The sequence below is a fragment of the Anomaloglossus baeobatrachus genome, chromosome 1 (genome assembly GCF_048569485.1).
Source record: "Anomaloglossus baeobatrachus isolate aAnoBae1 chromosome 1, aAnoBae1.hap1, whole genome shotgun sequence".
Lineage (NCBI taxonomy): Eukaryota > Metazoa > Chordata > Amphibia > Anura > Aromobatidae > Anomaloglossus > Anomaloglossus baeobatrachus.
Window position 1 is genome coordinate 368,436,863 of NC_134353.1, and position 12,572 is coordinate 368,449,434.

Consider the following 12,572-nt stretch of genomic DNA (forward strand, 5'->3'; position numbering starts at 1 on the left):
ACAGAATAGAATAGCTTTCAATTAGGCCAGAAAAGGACTGTTTGTTCACTGTTGTTCCAGAAGATACTATCACGCTATAACACACTGTCTCATCTCCAGCAGAATCTTTCTCTAGTCCCTAAACTATTTCCTTGTAGAGTGCGACAAACATAGCATCTTTAGGTCTTAAATAGACCTGATGACGCTATATGGCCAACCAAATACAGTATTGCTGTGGCGCCCCTGACCTGGTCAGGCACCACTGAGTACTGCACCCATGCTGGGGACAGTACAATACAGGTAATCCAGAAGGCTGACAGGGGTGTGGAACACAGGCGCATAGTAATCAGCTCTCACACATGTACCCATGAGAGGACCCCTGGGGATCCCAGGAGGGGGAAAAGCCTTGACCTTCACTGGAATAGTGGAGGGGGCCAAAAGCCTCCATCTCCTCTCAAGGGGTGTGGTAAGAGAATCTGGTTGCTAGGTGGCGTAGGCAAGAACAGGAGAGGAGGGGCAGTGAGTCAGTTAGAGCAGAACTCCATAGGGCTCAGTGAGGAGCAGACCTGTGGGGCTGTTGCGGTCTAACAGCGCCCGCGCAGTGGCTACTGACGGGGGAGAACGGTCAACTAGGAGTGCTACCCGAAATCCATCTTCAGCTAGAGAGAGAGCAACGGAGTGGGAAGTAAGGAGACTGCTAGAGAGCACCAGGCCCAAACGGGCGGCAGATCCCGAAGCGGAGATAGATCCAGCTTTCCCTGCTAAACCTGCCGGTGTGGGGCTCTCAAAGCCCACGCCACAACATCACAAAAAGCCGCAGCCACGTAGCCACAGTTAGGGCCCATAGCTCACAGGAGGCAAGAAGCTGGAGTGATCTGGCCCAGGCGACAAGCACACGGCGAACGAAGGGGAGAGAGGCTGCAGCATCTTCCCTGGGTGACCCCCATAGGGACTCAAAGTCGGGGTCACCCCAAACCACCAAGGGCTAAGGAAGGCGAGTTAGTAGTCACCCTCACAAGTCAGCCTGAAGGACACCTGGTTCCCGCCTGGTTCATCCCAGCTACGCCCGGGTTACTCACCCTGCCACCTGAAGTGAGTAAAAACCCTGAAAGACATTCTGCCTGTGTGGAGTTATTCTGCGCCTTGTGGTACTACGCACCTACACCGGGCCCTGGGGCTTGCCTCACTCTCAGGAGGCTATTCCAACTAACTGCACACACCATCAGCCCCAGGCGACCCTCAACCTGCAGTGGCGGTCCCTACTGGCCGCAATACTGAGAGTGGCGTCACGACAAGAAGAAGATCTCCTACCTGTGACCAGATCCAGCTACGTGGAGTCCCTGAAGGTAATGCACCGACACAACACCTGTGGGGCTTCACATTGCTAGTAGCCAACATCGCTACAGCATCACCATGATTGTCAGGCAATCCCTGCATGTTTACTGGCTGATAAAAAGTCAGAAAACATGCGGGGCGGGGACTCGAGCATGAGGCCGATTACCAGAATGCTCCATCTAGTATCAAGAGTCTCAAGCACAGTAGGGCTCAATCGAGTACTGAGCACGTTCGCTCATCACTAATGCGGTCCGAAGAAGGTGGTCACGTGCAGCTGACCAGTGACCCGATGGACTGTGACACAGACGGTGGTGTCTTCTTCATGATTAGCACTGATCCTAAGGTATTAGAGGATGAAATGTTTCATTGTACCAGAGAGCTCAGCCATGTCACCCTATGGGATGATGTTGCTGTGGACCCCCTCAAAAAAGTAAGAAGCAGTAATAAAGGAGATGGATATCACCACTTATATCCTTGAACCAAGAATATATAAATGATGCCATGCTTCTATAAAAAGTTAAACTTTATTTCATACAATTAAAACACATACATAGACATAATGGCACAACAGGGTAGAGAAAGGTGCAATTGTAACTCCCACTGATTGGAGGGAGGGTGGGTTGGAAACCAAAGAAGTTCCTCAGGTCCTAGCATAATACTTAGGGCGGCTTTGCACGTTGCGACTTTGCACGTGCGATGTCGATGGGGTCAAATCGAAAGTGACGCACATCCGGCGTCGCAGTCGATATCGCAACGTGCAAATCCTTTTTGATATGATGAACGAGCGCAAAAGCGTCGTTATCGTATCATCGCTGCAGCCTCCGACATTTCCATAATGCCGGTGCAGCGACAGGTGCGATGTTGTTCCTCGCTCCTGCGGCAGCACACATCGCTGTGTGTAAAGCCGCAGGAGCGAGGAACTTCACCTTACCTGCCGCCGGCTGCAATGAGAAGGACGGAGGTGGGCGGGATGTTTACATCCTGCTCATCTCCGCCCCTCCACTTCAATTGGCCGCCTGCCGTGTGATGTCGCTGTGACGCCGCACGACCCGCCCCCTTAGGAAGGAGGCGGGTCGCCGGCCAGAGGGACGTCGCACGGCAGGTATGTGCATGTGAAACTGCCGTAGCGATAATAATCGCTACGGCAGCTTTCACTAGATATTGCACGTGCGACGGGGGCGGGACTATCGCTGCAGCATCGGTAACACATTGTTACCGATGTCGCAGCGTGCAAAGCCCGCCTAAGACTCATAAATATAACAATTAATTAAATTTGCAGATATCAGTTTACCATCATGTGCATCCATGAGGGTCATATAGGGGAAAACCGGGAGCAGACTCCTAGCGGTGAGCTATTTAGTTAAATTATATTACCAGAGTAATCAATCACAATTTCATAGCTTTTGTGTGCGTCCCCAATAGGCACTTACTTTATGAGCACACATATAACAGTCTGCTCACCACCAGGAGGTATCCCAGTCCCTATATACCTAACTAAATCAGTTTAATGCTGGTAGAATGCAAAATAACTCCACACCTTGTATACAGTTGTGTAACTGTGGGCTGCCTATATAGCTTGGTGTTATGCAAATAATGACTTCTGTGATCCAGCACCTCTCGACCTGTAGAGTTTGCAGGCAGGGGTAGAAGTATGGCTTAGTATCTAATAGTGCCTAATAGTGTATACCTGTAATCTTACTGAATTTTTGCATAGTGTGGCTTTGAGAGGCTAATAAGTACTTGAAGCAGTGAATGTGTAATCTGGGACTGCTGCTACTGGATAAACCCTCCCGCAGCTTACAGCTACACAACTGTATACAAGGTGTGGAGTTATTTTGCATTCTACCAGCATTAAACTGATTTAGTTAGTTAGTTAGTGATATAGTTTTCCCCTATATGACCCTCATGGATGCACATGATGGTAAACTGATATCTGCAAATTTAATTAATTGTTATATTTATGAGTCTAAGTATTATGCTAGGACCTGAGGAACTTCTTTGGTTTCCAACCCACCCTCCCTCCAATCAGTGGGAGTTACAGTTGCACCTTTCTCTACCCTGTTGTGCCATTATGTCTATGTATGTGTTTTAATTGTATGAAATAAAGTTTACCTTTTTATAGAAGCATGGCATCATTTATATATTCTTGGTTCAAGGATATAAGTGGTTATATCAGTTGATAAGATGCACCTTTGAGTACTTTTTGATACAAAATGTGGAAAGTGTGGTTATATAAAGGAGATGGAGACAGATACGGGGACGTGGGATAAGGTGGTCACATGCATGTTAGTGTCACGATGGACTGTGCCATTGCCAGTCGCAGCTGATTCACTGATCCTGAGGTATTATGGGAGAAGAGGAAAGTGTTACCTATAGCCTGTCAGGGTGATGGGAAAGTGTTATCCATAGTCTGTCAGGGTGATGGGACAGTGTATCACAACCGGTGAGGGTGAGGGAAAGGTGTCACCCACAGCTTGTCAGGGTTATGGAAAAGTGGTACCCATAACCTTTCAGGGTGATGGGAAATTTTCATCCTCAGCCTGTCAGGGTGGTGGGAAAGTGTGTCCCACAGCCTGTGAGAGTCAGGGAAAAGTGTTACACACAGCTTATCAAGGTGATGGGAAACTAGTTTCCATAGCCTTTCATGGTGAAGGGAAAGTGTTAGGTAGTGGGGAAATGATTACTCGCAGACGGTCAGGCTAATGGGAAAGTGTTGTTATCCCCTGGGAAGACAACCTATATGGCCACTGTAACCCTAGCGAGCATGCCCAGAATGCTGGTAATGCGCTGCCTTCTGGACCCTTATCATCAAGTGGGATAACAGAACTAGTTACTGACCTAGAGCAGGTCCCAGAGGATTTTGGTGAGGTTGGGACCTTAGTGTCTCTTCTGGCTACCTCTAGCCAGGAGTTCCAGACTGCACTACCAGTAAATTATTGTCTATCCTGAGTCCAAGAAGGAGAGGGTATTGTGAGATCCAGAGAGATTGTGCTGTGAAATGGGCTTGGGAGATGATTGGTAAATCAGTCTCCCCAGCAACATTTAAAAGGAGGAGATGTTATAGAGAAAAATTAAAATTGTAAAATCAATAAAAACATCTCCAAGGAGAGGACATATCCTCCCTCACATTGAACAAATATGATTAATTCTAACTCGGGAAGTGAAAAACTAAATTATAAAGGGAGAAGAGAGAGAGCTGATAGTTCAACTTCCAATGAAGTAGGACTTCATGCAGTGACCAGGTAACTGAACTGATAAATCTTCTGAATAGCAGACGCAAAGCCTGGGCTCTGTTTGTACCAGAGAAAAGAAGAGACAAATGTATCACCTCTGGAGTTAGCTCTGCTTGAGTTCAAAGGTCTGCAACCAGTTGCTTTCGAGCCAACATACAATTATGAGCTCACCAAGCTTTGTTCCTCTTGATCTATAAACCACATTACTGAAGCCATATGCTACCTTCAACTTGGTGTCCAATTGGCTTGTACAAACGACTGTTGGTGGCAGCTAGTAGTTCCTTTTGCTATTGTGGAGTTGGCAGTGACCGTACCGGGGTATATATACAGTATATCAGAAAAGTAAGTGCCCCACTCCCATTTTTGTAAATAATTTATTTATATCTTTTCATGGCACAACACTGAAGATATTACACTTTGATACAATGTAAAGTAGTCAGTGTACAGCTTGTATAACAGTGTAAATTTGGTGTGCCCTCTAAATAACTCAACACACAGCTTATAATGTCAAAGCCTCCGGCAACAAAAGCGAGTACATCGCTATGAGAAAATGGCCAAATTGTCCCCAAGGTGTCAATAGTTTGTGTGGCCACGATTATTTTCAAGCACTGCCTTAACTCTCTTGGGGATTGAGTTCACTAGAGCTTCACAGGAGCCACTAGAATTCTCTTTCATTCCTCCATGACATAACGGAGCTGGTGGCTGTTAGAGACCTTGTGCTCCTCTACCTTCAATTTGAGGATGACACACATATGTGTAAGGGGGTCTAGGGCTCTGCCACCCCCGCAGAGGTAACAGACATTGTATAAATGTATGATGAAGTTGTGTTCTGTACGTTGTGTGGCCACCAGGTGGCAATGTTGGTCAGGAGACAGCTTCCCTGGTACCCTCTGGTTAGGAGAAGGTTAAGCTACAGGGTGGGGTGTACTTTATAAAATGGCCAGCACTAGGAAGAGACTAGGAGAGTCCCCATTGAGGAGAAAAGAAGAAGCCCAAAGAAGTGATTTGTCAAGATCTTCTGGGACGACCTCGGACACTGGACGTGTAGAGTCCTGCAAGTGCAGGGACTGTCGATATCTACATACCCTGTAAACAGGTTTAGTCCATGAGATCTGATTCTCTGGAAGAAATACCTAAAGAACCCCCTCAAGAGACTGATGGTTAGTGTGAATCGAAAGAGAGGATGGAAATCAGACGTGACAGCAGAGGATGAGTCTTCCACATATTGTGAAGTCCTTAGAGGAGGTGAGGGGCTTAGTGGTTCTCTCAGAGACCCAAGTGCCAGGGAAGCGGTCAGCCTGTAAATTGGACTTTGTGTTTGAAACTAGAGGGAACCCCATTGGGGTCGTAGTCGGTGACTGCATTATGCGAGATGAAGATTTCTGTACAAAGCCAACCAGTAAAGTTCCAGTGATTGAAAGAGAGACACTCTTGTGTCAGAGTTATTGTCTCAGTGGATGTATGGACTTTTGTGTCTGTTTTGCACTAGAGTGGTGACCGGGGTGCAAAGAGTTAATAACAGGCTGCGCTGTGGCCAGGGGACCTCTGCAGTGACTAGACAGACCCCCGATAGCCACCCCAACAGATGCTCAATAAGGTTTAGGTCTGAAGACATGCTTGGCAAGTCCAATACCATTAAAGTCAGTTTCTTTAGCAAGGCAGTGTAGGTGATATAGTATACCATAGTACATGTTGTCATTCATGGTTCCCTCAATGAACTGTAAGGCTATGTGTGCACACAGCGTTTTTTTGACGCTGCATTTCTGTGCATTTTTGGCAGCTATCAACGCACAAAAACGCATAAAAACGCACCCACGGCAAAAACGCGCAAACACTGCAACAGTAAAAACGCATGTGTTTTTACCGCATTTTGGTATGTTTTTGGCTGCGTTTTGGTGCATTTTTGATCTCTGCGTTTTGTTGCGTTTTTCCAATGCATTGCATGGGGGGAAAAAAAAGCAGAAAAACGCAGGAAAGAATTCACATGTCCATTTTTTTGGGGGTTTTTTAAGCTCAAAAACGCAGCTTAAAAAAAAGTTGTGTGCGGACAGCAAAAATGAAAACGCATAGACTTTGTTTGGGAAGCAAAGTCATGCAGTATTGAGCCCAAAAACGCACAAAAACGCGCCCTAAAAACGCACAAAAATGACGCGAAAAACGCACTGTGCGCACATAGCCTTACTCTCCACAGCCTGCAGAACTCATATAGCCCCAAACCATGACACTCCCACCATCATGCTTCACTGTATGCAAGACACACTTATCTTTGTACTCCTCACCTGATTGGTTTGACACCATCTGAATCACATATGTTTATCTTGGTCTCATCAGACCACAGCACATAGTCCTAGTAATCTGTGTCCTTAAAGAAGTTGTCCAGTTACCAAAACTGATTTTTTTTTTCTGATAAATCTTGCTAATATGTGCCCCTCAACACATCTATTATGTTTTTCAGCAAAATTACCTTTTATTGTGCACTAGCAGCACATGCTCATTGCTGGCTCCAGCTCTGATGGAGTTAATCTCTCCTCTGACTTCCTGTGTTCAGTTCCTACAAGTCCCAGAATTCTTTGTGGCTCTAGGGCGGTGTCTAGCTTATCTAACACACCCACTGTGTGTAACACCCCCCTCAGCTCTCCACCCAAAGCCTCCTCCCTGCCTCTTCCCTGTGTGGATGCACTGAGAGAAATCTCACACAGAGACAGCAGCAGCTCCCAGCACTGCACAACCAGGGGAAGAAAGTGTGTGTGTGTGTGTGTGTGTGTGTGTGTGTGAGTGTGAGTGTGAGTGTGTGTGAGTTTGAGTGTGTGTGTGTGTGTGTGAGTTTGAGTGTGTGTGTGAGTGTGAGTGTGAGTGTGTGTGTGTGTGAGTGTGAGTGTGTGTGTGAGTGTGAGTGTGTGTGAGTGTGTTTGTGTGTGTGTGAGTGTGTGTGTGTACAGACATTATGATTATTAGCCGGCGCAACATGTGAAAAAAATAATTGGGGAAAAAAAAGTGATGGGGTGATGAGATTGCTTTTTTCCCTCTTGCCTAGTCTGTGTGTCGTCCGTATCATCCGCAAACCGCATATGACCGGATCCTGTGGATTAAATGTGCAGCGCATGCAACCGTTATTTTACCGGATCCTTCTGCAGCGGGACACAGAATTTATCAGCCGGCACTGGAGTCAGCTGACTCCTGATCTCACAGCCCGCACACGCTGCAATGGCTGCAGGTGGGCTCATTCACATGACCGTTCCGTTTGTCCTGGTCAGTTCCTGTATTTTTGCGGCCCCACAGACAGGACCATCTTTTCAATGTCTTTTGTGTAGGATCGGATGGTACACGGTAGCACTTCCATGTGCATCCGATCCTACAAAAAAACCACATCGGATGCCGTATGTCCGCTCCGTTATTATGGAACATGTCCTATTCTGTTCCGTAATAACGAACCGTGACTCAACACAAGTCAATGGGTCCGCAAAATTCCCGGAAGCAACACGGAAGCACTTCCATGTGACTTCCGTTGGGTGCCCGTGCAGTCAGTGTCCCGCTCCAGCCCCGCGGCTGCCCGCTCAGCAGCGTCAGCAGTGGCCCGCACTGCAGTGTTAGCAGCCGCGGGGATGACAAGCGCTACCGTCAGGAGGTTAGTAAGTTCATTACCTACGGTGATGAAGTCCTGCCCTCATGACGTCAGCGGTCGTCACTGCCTTCAATGCCCACCGCTTGTCACATCACCTCTCGCTGTCGACCCGAGATTGTGACTAGTGGTGACGTCACGGGCCGCTCGCGATACTTTGTTTGTGAAGGCGGCGGTCATTGAACTCGGTGACAGCGCTGCTGTCAGGACTTCAGCGATCATCGCAGGTAATATACCTCGCTAACCTCCTGATAGCAGCACTCGTCATGCCCTGCAGTGACCTGGGCTGACCTATTGATGTTAGCTCAGGTCACTGCACGGCTCTCCCAGCAAATAGGGAACATTCTGTTCTTCATTGACTGGGACATTGACTATGGTATGGATCATCGTGGGACCCCCTTGTATTACACTAGACCTGGATTTGTTTTTCTTTCTAATAAATTGGTGAAAGAGGGAATGTGTTGGGGATTGTTTTTTCAAATAAAAATGTGTTTGTTGTCTATTTTTTTTTTTTTATTACTGCCTGGGTTTGTGATGTCGGGTATCTGATACATGCCTGACATCACTAACTCCAGGGCTTGATGCCAGGTGACATTACACATCTGGTATTAACCCCATATATTACCCCGTTTGCCACCGCACCAGGGCAACGGGATGCACGAAGCACCAGGACTGGCACATCTAATGGATGCGCTACTTCTGGGGCGGCTGCAGCCTGCTATTTTTAGGCTGGGGAGTGTCCAATAACGGTGAACCTCCCTAGTCTGAGAATACCAGACCACAGCTGTCCACTTTACCTTGGCTGGTGATCCAATTTAGGGGGAACCCATGTTTTTTGTTTTAAATTATTTAGTTAATTTAAAATAACAGCGTGGGGTGCCCTCTGTTTTGGATTACCAGCCAAGGTGAAGCTGCCAGCTGTGGTTTGCAGGCTGCAGCCGTTTGCTTTACCCTAGCTGGCTACAAAAGATAGGGGGACCACATGTCATTTTTTTTGTATTATTTATTTATTTTTTGGCTAAATACAAGACTAAGCACCTTAGTGCCACATGAAAGTCACAAAAGGGTGCCAGCTTAGAATATGCAGGGGGGTAGGACATTATATATGTCTTTCTTATCTATCTATCTATCTATCTATCTATCTATCTATCTATATATCTATCTATCCAGCCCTCTATTCATTCATTCATTCATTCATTCATTCATCCCTCTATCCCTCTGTCTCTATATCTATCTATCCATCTCTATATCTACTCATCTATTTATCTTTCTTGCTGCTTCCGTTTTTTGCGGTCCGCTAAAAAGGCGGAAGGCACGCAGATGTCATACGGATGCCACTAGGATGCATCCGTGAAAAAAAAGGACCGTTTTTTGTGGCCCGCAAAAACGGAACGGTCATGTGAATGTAGCCTTAACAGCAGTCACTGCCTGCTGCCGATCACATGTGACCGTGTGCGGGCTGTGTGTGCGGGCTGTGTGTGCGGGCTGTGTGTACAGGAGTTCAGCTGAGTTCAGATCAGCTGACTCAAGTGTCGGCTGATCAGGCTGGGGCCACACGGGGATTACTGCGATCCCCTCGCATTACACTCGGCTCACGCTCAGTACAGCAGAGCTGAGTGTCATGCATGTGTCCCTGCGACTGAGGTCCGACTGTGCGAGCAGACCTCAGCTGCGGGGGGTGGTCCGCCACTCGAGGGGTGGGCCAGCACTGAGGAGGTGTGGGAGGGATTTCTCTCCCTCTCTCCTCCGTAGTCCACCGATGTACCGCAAGTGCAGTGCGATTTTTCTCTCACCACATTCACTTGAATGGGTAAAAGAGAGCGTCTTGCATTAAAGTTGCAGCATGCTGCGATTGTTTTCTCGGTCCAATTAGGGCTGAGAAAATAATCGCTCATGTGTGCTGACACACAGGCTAATATTGGTCCGAGTGGAATGCGATGTTTTATCGCACTCCACTCGCACTGTTTTTCTCGCCGTGTGGCTTAGACCTTACTTGTTCTATGTCCCCCTGCATCCATCGCAGCGTGTGCAGGCTGGAGTTCAGCTGAGTTCAGATCAGCTGACTCCAGTGCTGGACTGAACTCCGCTGACCTCACAGCCCGTACACGCTGCAATGGATGCAGGGGGACACAGAACAAGTAATCGGCCGACACTGGAGTAATCTGATTACTTGGGATAAATTGAGCAGTAAAATGCTCTGGTGCTCGATGGGCGAAACCCATGTCGATTTTTTTTTAAAAATTCATTAAAAATAAAAAAAAAAAAATCACATTATTTGTGGGCTCCCGCTGCATTTTCTTTTGCTAAGGGTAACCCAAGCAGCTACTGGCTGCTAACCCCCGCTGCTTGGTGTTACTTTCACTGGCAATAGAAATCCAGGGAAGGTTTTTTTTTTTTTTTTTTATAAAGGTTTTTGCCTGAAAACTTTTTTAAAAAAATGACGTGGGCTTCGCCATATTTTTGTATGCTAGCCAGGTACAGCAGGCAGCTACGGGCTGCCCCCAACCCCCAGCTGCCTAATTGTACCTGGCTGGGAACCAAAAATATAGAGAAGCCCTTTTTTTTTTTTATTTCATGAAATAAATAAAAAAAAAAAAATGACGTGGGCTTCGCCAAATTTTTGAGTCCAGCCAGGTACAACTAGGCAGCTGGGGATTGGAATCCGCAGTGCAAACTTTCTGGCCCCCCCGCTGCGAATTGCAGTCCACAGCCGCCCCAGAAAATGGCGCTTTCATAGAAGTGCCATCTTCTGGCGCTGTATCCAACTCTTCCAGTGGCCCTGGTGGCAGGTGGCACGCTGGTATAAAGCCCGAGATTCTTAATGTCAGGCCAAGTTTGACCTGGCCATTAAGAATCTCCAATAAAGGGTTTAAATAAAAAAAAGACATCACACAGAGAAAAATACTTTATTAGAAATAAATACACAGACACAGTAGGGACTCCATGTTTATTACTCCCTCTCACCCCTCTACGATGGAGAGATTTCTGTACTGACCATGCCAGGAGAGAGCGAGGGAAAAGAGAGAGAGAGCGAGGGGGGGGAGGAAAAGAGAGCGAGGGGGGAGGAAAAGAGAGCGAGGGGGGAGGAAAAGAGAGCGGGGGGGGAGGAAAAGAGAGCGAGGAGGGGGAGGAAAAGAAAGCGAGGAGGGGGAGGAAAAAAGAGTGAGGGGGGAGGAAAAGAGAGCGAGGGGGGGAGAAAAAGAGAGCGAGGGGGGAGGAAAAGAGAGCGAGGGGGGAAAGAGAGCGAGGTGGGGAAAGAGAGCGAGGGGGGGGAAGAGAGCGAGGGGGGGAAAGAGAGCGAGGGGGGGAAAGAGAGCGAGGGGGGAAAGAGAGCGAGGGGGGAAAAGAGAGCGAGGGGGGAAAGAGAGCGAGGGGGGAAAGAGAGCGAGGGGGGAAAAGAGAGCGAGGGGGGAAAGAGAGCGAGGGGGGAAGGAGAGCGAGGGGGGAAAGAGAGCGAGGGGGGAAAAAGAGCAAGGGGGGGGAAAGAAAGCGAGGGGGGGAAGAGAGCGAGGGGGGGAAGAGAGCGAGGGGGGAAAGAGAGCGAGGGGGGGAAGAGAGCGAGGGGGGGAAAAAGAGAGCGAGGGGGGAGGAAAAGAGAGCGAGGGGGGAAAGAGAGCGAGGGGGGAAAGAGAGCGAGGGGGGAAAGAGAGCGAGGTGGGGAAAGAGAGCGAGGTGGGGAAAGAGAGCGAGGGGGGGAAAGAGAGCGAGGGGGGGAAAGAGAGCGAGGGGGGAAAGAGAGCGAGGGGGGAAAGAGAGCGAGGGGGGAAAGAGCGAGGGGGGGGAAGAGAGCAAGGGGGGGAAAGAAAGCGAGGGGGGGAAAGAGAGCGAGGGGGGGGAAAGAGAGCGAGGGGGGAAAGAGAGCGAGGGGGGAAGAGAGCGAGGGGGGGAAGAGAGCGAGGGGGGGGTAAGAGAGCGAGGGGGGGAAAGAGAGCAAGGGGAAGAGAGAGAGCGAGGGGGGGAAGAGAGCGAGGGGGGGAAGGAGAGCGAGGGGGGGAGAGAGCGAGGGGGGGAAAGAGAGCAAGGGGGGGAAAGCGAAGGGAGGAAAGAGCGAGGGGGGGAGAGAGCGAGGGGGGAAGAGAGTGAGGGGGGAAAGAGAGCGAGGGGGGAAAGAGGGCGAGGGGGGGAAAAAGAGTGAGGGGGGGAAAGAGAGCGAGGGGGGAAAGAGAGAGAGGGGGGTAAAGAAAGCGAGGGAAAATAGAGCGAGGGAAAAGAGAGCGAGGGAAAAGAGAGAGAGAGGGAGGGAAAAGAGAGAGAGCGAGTGAAAAGAGAGAGAGCGAGGGAAAAGAGGGGGGAGAGGAGAGGGGGATAAGAAGGGGGAAGAGAAGAGGGGGAAGAGGGGAGCGGGAGGAGAGTGGGGGAGAGAAGAGAGTGGGGAAAGAAGAGGCGGGGCAGAGGTGCTCTGTCAT